This window comes from Bactrocera tryoni, chromosome 5 (assembly GCF_016617805.1).
Source record: "Bactrocera tryoni isolate S06 chromosome 5, CSIRO_BtryS06_freeze2, whole genome shotgun sequence".
Taxonomy (NCBI): Eukaryota; Metazoa; Arthropoda; class Insecta; order Diptera; family Tephritidae; genus Bactrocera; species Bactrocera tryoni.
This window is the reverse complement of record NC_052503.1, coordinates 8,616,072-8,626,672: the sequence shown is the minus strand read 5'-3', so window position 1 is coordinate 8,626,672 and position 10,601 is coordinate 8,616,072.

Genomic DNA, 10,601 nt, shown 5'->3' with positions numbered 1-10,601 from the left:
CTTCTCAGGCGGCGTCTCATTAAGCATACGCCATCTCTGTCTAACACTAATTTGTTTGTTCCCTCAGTTGCTGCGGCCGCTTTGCTGCAGTTGTTGGCTTTCAAGCGAAAAAGCCCGCTAAAGGCGTTAGCATGTGTGCCACTGCGTATACACATACAAGAGCGACCTGTAGGTGTGTGTGTGTGAGCGTTTTTATTTCACCCCCTCCTCCACATAATGAATGTGGCGCAATCAAAAATTTCCGTAGAAAAAGAAAGAATACTAATAATGAAATATAAAACAGAAAATGTACATTGGCCGAACTGTGTAACAGTTTACTACGCATATGTATGTGTGAAATACATATGTACAATACGTACATGGATTTCAAAAACTAACAGTGTGTGTATTTATGAATAATTGCGTATGTGCGTGTGGGCGTGAGCCTGTAATTAATGCGGCCATCTGTATCAAGAGTATTTAGTTTTATGCATTGCTTGCAACGGAAAGAAACACACACACACACATACATGTGTAGCGGTTTCACAACAGTAATTCTAAAGCGGTTGCTGAACAGCCAATGAATTGTCACTACACTTCCAGCCTCCTGCACCGGCCAGCCACTTACTCGTAGCTACCTGCCGACCGTAGCTTAAGCCCCCTTTCGCACAGTGTCCAGCGCGACTGACACGTGCTGTTGCATATTGCAGCCTTTGGCGGTGATCAGCACCGTTACAAGTTACAAGTCCAATTTTATCAATATAAGAACAGCCAACGCTGCCAAACACACACACGCACACATACATTTCGGGAAATTATTATCGCAGCCATTGAAATGCCGCTATCGGCCACCATTCCCCAAACGCAACCTCCCACTCCCTGCCGCAGACTAAAGTACACAGTTGCCGTCCTGCGTGAGCCAGACCAGACGAATAGGAAGAATTATCTCGCAAAATTTTTCACAAAATATGAACACAAAATAAGCGAAATTCTTCGGTAAGAAGGGGCCAGTGCACAAAGAGAATAAAAACGTGGAGTGTAAAAGGAAAAAATCCCAATTTTCCTGCGTCAAAGCGAAAACTTTCTTTATTTTCTATTGCCTCCACCCACCCCCTTCCCGTGTAGTACAAATTTTGTGTGCTTGCTTTTGTTGCCAGGCTTCCCGTGCAATTTCTTTGCCATTCACCCGCGCGTGCCCGCCTTTATAAAACCATCAAATTATTTTCTTTTCCATTTCTGACACTCAAAGCAACAACAACTGTGCAAGATGTGGAGAAATATTATTTTCTAGTTATTCCACGCTTGGTCTGCTACACAGACATGTTCTGGCCGACAGTGCAACCAGCCGTCCACCCGCTCTTCCCCACTGTTTGCCTACAATTCGCCTATTCTTTTATTATCCTTTTAGATGGAAGTTTTTCATTTTTTCGCCTTCGCATTTATTCCTCCTCCCTCCCACTGTGTACACAAAGGTTTAGCGAAACTTGTTTGTAGTTTACGGTGAATTAGGTCGGTTGGAAATTTTTATGACTACTGAATTTGGCAGCGTAGCCTTAAGGATTGTAAAAAGCGCCCGTAAATAAAACAAGAGTTACTCTGCCTTTTTATTTTTACAGGCTTGAGAGTAGAATTAAAGACTATATAGAAAACTTGATTTATTTCTACTAATGGAGTCGATGGATTTTCTCGAGAAACGAAACTATAAAAGAGAGAAAAGAAAGAACTAATAATCTTTTATACAGCTATTCGAGATCTACAACACTAGCGTGTATGTGATCCTTTTCCGTATTTGCTGATCTTTGGAAAATGAGCTCGTCATACACGAGCTGTGCCCGAAAGTCTATCTGCCTTCACAACAAAAGTTACAAAAGTAAAGGTAAATAAATCAATTATAAGCGTAATTGAAGTCGACAACATCAGAAGCACAACCATTATACAAAGTGCCAGACGTACCATCTTAAATAATTCGTCAGTGATGATATACTAGGTAGGTGGGTAGGAGTGCAACCCTGTTGCATTTCGGGCTCAATTAGAACTAGCTGTGCCATTTCTGTGCACTAGTCGTAGATCTTTATGTTACTGCTATCACGTTTCATCTTCTCTTTCAAACCATTTTGTGGTTTCGATGAAGCTACTAATGTCCGATATGCTTTTTGTAGACATCCATTCAAGGTTTGGTGCTTGATGGATTTCAAGTGTTTTGTGTCGGATTTGCGATAGGGCTGGGCATTCACAGAGAAATTGGAAATTGTTTCCTTATTCTCCAAATGGCCAATGCCCTGTTATAGTAGCAGTTGGTCTGTAGATACTGTTCCTGGACCTATTTAAAAAGTCACTATTTTCTTGTCATATGTTGGCCATATCTGTTTAGCCATATTGCATTTTGTTATATTTTTCCATCTATTGTTTGCTAATCGTTGAAATTGTAAATTGAGCTCTCTCGTGATTGATCCTAGCGTACTTGGTATCCACTCTGCCTCTGATTCGTTTAGGAAAGCTCCTGCCTTTGCCAACTCGTCTGCTTTTTCTTTGTCGTAAATGTTCCTTTGGCCGGAAACCCAGATTATGTCAGGGTGGAGCTTGTGAGCTCAAAAGCATTCTTGCAGTTAAGGAGACGACAAGGCCAGGAGAGCCGCCTGGCTTTCCGAGCTGCTTTATGTATCCTCTCGTAGTTATTTAATAGTGCTTCGCAGGCTTTCTCTATGCCCAGTTCGGTAGACGGATACAAAGAGTTGTCCGTTCGTCGGAATATATGTACTCCCGTGCCTACCCCACAGTCCATTTTGGACCGTCGGCATAGACTGAAATTGTATCTTCCTCCCCTACTATGCCCCTTCTCCATTCACGTCTAGAGGGTATCCTCACCTGAAAGCATCTTTTGAAATCCAGCATTGGGAGAATGTAGTCTGATTTATTGACGTTTACACTGTGGTGTAGGATATCATACTATTTTACATAGTTTGATTTTGTCAAAGAGTGAAAGCAACAGCTTGCTAAGGTTTCCTAATAGACTACCGTAGACCCAAGTTCAATCAAATCAAAATATATTTCTGCTTCGTTTTACCAACGCTCATATCTCCAATAGTTGTGGATCTCCTGTTAGTAGTAGGAACTTATAAAGGTATGTTCTTACAAGACCCCATGACCCACGGAGCTAATACTTGTATTTCCTCCACAGAACTTATAAGGGTATGTTCTTAAAAGACCCCACGATGCAAATATATATGTTCGACAAAATGGTAGAAATATTCCGTCAAGGAGATGCAGTATCCTTTTGCTCGCTTTTCTATGAATATTCACATATTCGGGTAAAATATTGTGCTTCCCTGGGCAAGTATGTAGGTAGAAGCATGCTTGTGGTCGTATCTTAGAGCATTATAGTGTGTGTATGAAAATATAAAAGTTATAAGCCCCAACTGTGTTGTATATCAAAATATTTAAAAGCAAATATAATACTCGTATTAGGACAGCGGGGAAGCGACAAAAGGATGAAAGGCAGAAATTGTAATATCACCGCACATAAGCAAACTGTGTGTGCCTCTGCATACTAATACACATACCTACATAGGCATATACTCGTACAACTGTATATAAAGCCACTCATACGAAAATGAAAAAGTGTCGAACTGTAGCAAAATACTTTAATGTAGTGCCTTCGGGGGTGGAGGCGTATGTATGGTGCCACACATTGTGGGCAAAGGCAGGTGGAAGAGTGCGTGGCGAACAACTTTCATAAACGAAGTCGCAAATATGTATGTGAATGCACAAGCAAAACGAAACAGAGTCAACAAACACAGCTTCAAAGCTTCATAGCTATAGAGCAGTTGGTACTATATTGCTGCTTCGTTGTTGTTGTTCGTTGGAGTGCACGCTGTGTAAATTGCGTTGGAATGTTCAAAATACACACATACATACATATTTCCATATATGTGCGTAAGTGCCTATGCCATTTTGCGTATGTGTGAATTGTAAATAAATAAAAAATAATATTAAACAGTTTACACAGGCATTTGTATGTATGTGTGCACACATATAATACGAGAGTTTATTGATTTTTTATGAAAATGCCATTTTGGTTCGATACCACTTTTGAGCCTCAATACGCTTGTCGATGAAATTGCCGCCAGACGTGCATGAACACGTACACATTCACATGCACGCAGGAACATTGCTAGCTTCGGTTCCAAGCTCTGCGTACTCATAATATTTCGCCTTGCATTGGTATTAAAATTATTTAATCTTTATAGCAGTCGTTCAGCCAGCGGGGCAGTTCGAGCGCAGTTAGCTGATAACCCATGATTTCCAATCGCACTTTGTACACTCAACTGTCAAACTTTAATGTGCCTCACGCCCCCACCAATGCCGCGGACACCGCTCGGCCACCCTCAGCCCATGTTGAGCACCAGCTCGACTGCTCGATGGCTCCACAGGCTTTGCATAGCGATATGGGGTGGTTGTGCGCCTGTATGTATGCTTTCAAGGCGTCTATAATGCGTAAATGTGTGTGTGTGTGTGTGTGTGTGTACATGTGTGAATTTATTTACAACAATATTTTTTATCGCAAATTTTTTATTATTTTCGATAGCAGCTATTCAAATGAGATACGATAAATTGTGCATAAAGCAATGGCGAATGACAATTTTTAATGAGCAAGGCTATGTACATACATAGAAGTATATCCAAGTACAGTCGCCCCACAAACTCATAATGTGTTTAGTCGAAACTGGGTGCTGACGAACAAATCTAAAGACATATGCATGTGCATGTGTACGTCGTCCATGTATTGAAACTTTGTGATTATTTCATCATAAAATTCGGTAGTTTATTAAAATACACACATACATACATATATAAATACATAAATATATGTACGCATCTATTTTTTTTCATTTTGTAATATGTAAGAGTATTGTGCTTATATGTATATACTATAACGGTACTCATACTAAATCTACAGACGAATTATTAATATTTGTTTTTATATGAGCTAATAACTGAAAATATGAAAAAAGAATTTGGTTTATTGAATTGACGTCAGCTCTCCACCTCGCCAAAATTAAAATGTGGCAATAATGAAAAACAATCAAGAAGCTTTGTATGGCGGATGTGTTAAATGTTACACTCATATAAAGTATATATTTACATATAATACATACATGTGTACAAATGAAATTATTATGTGGAGTTGTGAGGTTTGTAAATAAGATCCGAACGAAAAATTAAGTGCATAAATTAGAAAGATATTTCAAAGCTTCTTTTCATAGAAATTGTAATTTTTTTGTAAAAATGCCTTCCGAAAATCCATTATGGAGTTTTTTTCTTTCGTCCAAATTCTAAGTTATGGTTTTAACTAAAACACATATTTTTTCCTCTTTAAATTATCCCATAAGGAGTTAACCTGCCAAAGCGGGCGCATCTTTTTTCCGAGGAGTCGCCGGAAATGGCCGGGATTAATTTTTTTTTCTAAATTTCAGAATTTTTTGTCAATAATGTATGTTTGTAATAATAAAAAATTCTAATAAAATATTAAATTTTTTTATGAGAAAAAAACTGTTGAAAAAATGCTGTAAAAAACAGGTTAAAAACAGGTTTAAAAAACCGAGGAAACCCATGTAAACACATAATCGAGCATTTAGAAGCTAATGATGCATAAGGGTATTCACAACCTTTCCAACCATATATGTATCTATGTACGAGTATGTATATAACAAAATTTCGATCTGCAGATCGCTTTTTTTTCAGATCAAAACCAGGGAACACAACTTTAACAAGTCGAAGCAAAATTATTTGAAAACAATTTACGGGTGATCCAAGTAGAGGTACTTTCTTCAGTAGCCTTTTTTTGACAGATCATGTGTGAATCGTGTCAAGCTGTCATGTTATTTTTGTTTAGTATTGTTTGGCATTTCATCATGGAAAGACTTACCCCTTAAGAACTTTTGATGAAAATTCAGATTCTGAAGAGAATGTGTTTCAAACGCTTCGTTCAACTTATGGTCAACATAATCGGCCTACTGAGCCTACTATTCGCAACACCATCAGCCATTTTGAGACCCAGCATTCATTATTGGATAATATTCGCCCGAATAAACCACATCCAGCACGCAGTCAGGTATAGTGTACACTCTCAGGTATACATGAAGACCGTGGAGAGTCAATTCGGCACCGTTCACAGTAACTCGGAGTGACGTATGGAACGACTTGGCGCATTTTACGTCGGTATCTTAAGTTGAAAGCGTACAAAATGCAGCTTGTGCAAGAACAGAAGCCGCTCGACCTTCCAAGCGACATCGCTTCGCTCTATGGGCTCTTGAAAAGTTCCAAGAAGCCAAATTTTGTTCAGCAATGAGGTCCTTTTCTGGCTCAATGGGTATATAAACAAGCAAAATCACCGCGTTTTACACGAAGAGCAAGCTGAAAAGATTCAAGAATTGCAATTTTATCCAGGAAAAAACTACTGTTTGGTGTGGTCTGTGAGCCGGTGGAATCCTCGGTCCATATTTCTTCAAAAATGATGCCGGTGAGTTCGTAAACGTCAATGGCGACCGTTATAGGGCCTGATAACCAACTATTTAATGCCGGAAATTGTTCGCGGCGACGTTTGGTTTCAACACTTCCACTTCCCACACATCGCATTTCGAGAAACAGATAATTTCACGTTTAGGACCGGTCGATTAGCCACCAAGATCGTGTGATATCATCCCGTTAGACTTTTTCCTTTAGGGTAAATTATAAGTCTATGCGGACAATCCCGCTTCGATTCAGGAGCAAAACATCACACGTGTCATTCACCAGTTACCAGTCGAAATGCTCGAACGAGTCATCGAAACGGATGGACCATGTGAGACATAGCCGCGGAAAACATTTGATAGAAATAATCTTCAAAAAATAAATGCCAAAGAATGTTCTTTCGAATGATAGTAAATTTTAAGTTACTTCAAAATTCCAAAACAACGCTTCATCTAATAATGAATAATAATGAATGGAGAGATGAAATAATCCATGAGTGTTCACTGTGGCGAGTACTATCGTCCTTCGGTCTGTCAACTCTTTTTTCTTAAAGGGGTATTCAACTCTAGAAATTTTAAAAAGTCGCCATTGTTTTTATAACTCAATACTTTTGATATTCAAAAATATCTCCCTAAAAGGATTTTTCAAAATTCAAATTATTTCCGAAGTTATAGCCGTTTTAGTATCGTGGTAACAAAAGACGACTGGGCGTAAAACTTCAAACGCATTTTTCTCGAAACTACTTCTGGTCTTAGACTAAGTATCCTCTGGGTAGCCAATAAACATCCGTTTGAGTTGTGCGCTGGGTTTGGGAGCCGCCACGTAAAAAAAAACACCTCCAATGAAACTAGGCGATGAAAAAAATAAATTTGTAATATTTAAAAAAAAATCGAAGGCAAATTTAAAAAATCGACCTCTAATTTTGAGTAGCTTTTTTGGAAAAAAAAAAATTGCATTTTTATTCTCAAATAACACGACCTATTTTACCCATAATTCAATGAAAAAAAATTTTATGAAAGTAGTTTTGTGGATTAGTTAATGGTAAAAATATCAATTGCCAAATTTCGGGCATTTTTATTTAGCAATTGATCAAAACAAAAGTTATTTAACGAAAATAACACAATCTGGAATCATGCATACTACGAGTATATACAGTACTCAAGTTTGGAAATCTGGTATGAATATATACTAGCAAATAGGGTGTGTGATATTTGTATATGTTACTAGTGTAAGAAGCGTACATCTATATATAACTTTATTTATACGAAAACAATAACATTATTTACACACTGTGCTAATAACAAACAAAATTTTATATAAAAATTGAATAATTGCCATAGTACGAGTGATAGAAGCAAAGCAGTATTTGTACCAAAAGCAACTTTATAATAAATTAAGTAAAAATAGTTTTAAAATGCATAAATATTTTGAAAATTCAATTCATTTTTTTCATAATCCAATCTATATCATATATAGTACATATATAATATTTTTTTTTTTGTCCAATGTCTTTAATTTTAATTGCCAATTGGAAGTCTAATCTTCGGATATCGCTGCAATTCGTAAGCGTAATGAAAGTGTACGGTTTCTGCACTTTGTTGGAAGCATACACATGTATATACATTGGCATATTATGTACATGGTGGATTGGACTCACAATGTCTTTGGCTAAATGCTTAAATCTTTTATTTGTGTTTGCTGTAGAAAATTCGTATTAAAAATATTGTTTGCGTGGTTGCTGCTGGCGCTCCGATTTGCACTGCCTGACGACAGTGATATTCGCAGGAATTCGCCTTTTCTTCTTATCGGCACCATCAATGAGACTATTGTGCTGATTAGTTTTACGTTTAGTGTGTTGTCGCGGCACCTGTGTGGTTCTCATTCGATACGAATGTTGGAAGAGTAGTTTTCGCTTGGAAGCACTTGAAAGTTCAACTCGTTTGCATATTCACTTCACAATTGACCAAGTGTTCGAGACGGCCTTACTGTAATTCCACTATGGCACGCACACATGCCCAAATTCATATGATGTACGTACGTATGTATGTGGCAGTGTGCATTATTTGCGAATTCGATTATCCTTTGTTTGCCATTCACTTCATGAGCATACACACACTGCAAGAAATTTTTCGTTTTCCCTTTTTGTTTTTTTTTTCAATTTTACATGAACGCTCACACTTTTTCGCCATTTATCTTTTCTTATCACTTTATCATTATACTGTTTCCCGTTAGTTTAATGTTGTTTGAGTTTTTATTATAATTCAAAATTACCTTTTTTATTTATTATTTTATTTATGGTTTTTGTTTTTAGTTTAAAAAATATATAGCAACACACCAACAACATTCAGATTAGAACCAAAATACATAGAGAGCAGAAAAAAAAATTAAAGTATAGAAGAAGGAGAAGAAGAACAAGAGCCTCTGCTCTATTTGCTGGCAGTTAATTTCCAAACTTACAGAACTTTTACAGGGTGTATCACTTATTTATCATACCGACAAAAATTACACGCGGAAAGTGTAGCCTTACACGGCCACTTCTGTTCACGGACGCGTTTTCTGTAGACTGATTTGAATTTTCCATCTTCAAGCATGGCGAACCATAGTAAAGGCAGTAAGCAGCCCCTCACAACTCCGACACACCAACACGGCCGAAAGGATACTTCAGAGAGCCAGCTTTTCCGTGCGACTCCCACACAATGGCAACGCATATGGGCACCTCGTGCTGGTATTGGTGAGTGTTGACTCCATCGTGCGGTTACCACCCTTATTAGCATTTCCTTTCGCAAGTGTCTAAGACTTAGACTCTAAGTGCCGACTCGATTGCTGCTAGAGCGCACGATATTGCTTATGACTATCAACAAGCTAAGTATATATAAGTCCATTCAATTCGCTCATTTGTTACTGTCGTATTTACTTTCGCTCTCGAACACAAGAGCAAAAAACGTAAAAAGGATTTGTTGTGCGCGTGTATGTGTGCGCTTGTTTATATTATACTTGTATTTATATTATTTGTTTTGCGGTTTCGACATTTCTCTCGTATGTCATAAGGGGACGATGGACAGAATTCGCATGGAGATTAGATTACTGCCTCCAAAGAGTAACTCTTTAAAAGGTTACTTTAAAAATGGTGAGTTTGGGTTCGATTAGAATCAGATAAAACACGATCCTTTGGTAGTCCGACCATAAATATAAGATATTTTATTCTCTAATACATATTTACATACCTATGTATTTCAGCTTGCCAACTAATTGAAATTTCTCTTATAAACATTTCATCTTTTGGTCACCTGCTGATTATCTGCCGAAAGTAAACCCAAGGAAGGCCAACTGTCTGGGAAATTTTCTATTTGAAATTGAATTTCAGCTCCTTCAAAAGCTTGTCGGAGTAACTACAATTTTACTGCCTCAAAGCTGCTTCAAAACTTTGGCACTGTAGACGCAGCACTCCATTTAAAATCGTGAGTCCTCATTTGGACAATTGGGACAATTTATAAAATATTAAAATTTACAAATAAATAAAATTATTTTATATAATATACTTATATTGTATTATATTTTGTCTTGCGTACTAGATTATTTACACTCGTAAGTACATACATATATATGTACATATGTATATCTACACATGGATGCAAATGTTTACACACACACATCCATAAACATCAGGAAGAGCCATAGTGTGTAGAGCACCACCAAAAAACGAACATAGAGAACATAAGTCAAATTTATAATTACAATGCGCCTGCGCGCTCACATTCCAGTGCCGATGTTAACACAATGTGAGAAACGCTGTTATACGCACACATACATACATATAAATATTGGTGACATTCATACAACTGCATGGAGATGTAAGTATGTGTTCTATACAACTGCTGCACCCTGTATAATCTGTCTGTTTACAAGCGCTTGCTGTTTTTTATCAGCGAAAATGATGAAGATAACGCCATTAACAAGGCCAAACACAATTTGACTAGTTGTTGTTATTGTTGATTGTCTGTTGCGCGCTAAACAAATTGAGTCCAGTGTGGGTTGTCTTGTCTGTTGTTGACTGCTTCGTTGACCGGTAAATTGTAAATGGGTTAGAACATGTTTGTATGTGTGTGTGTGAA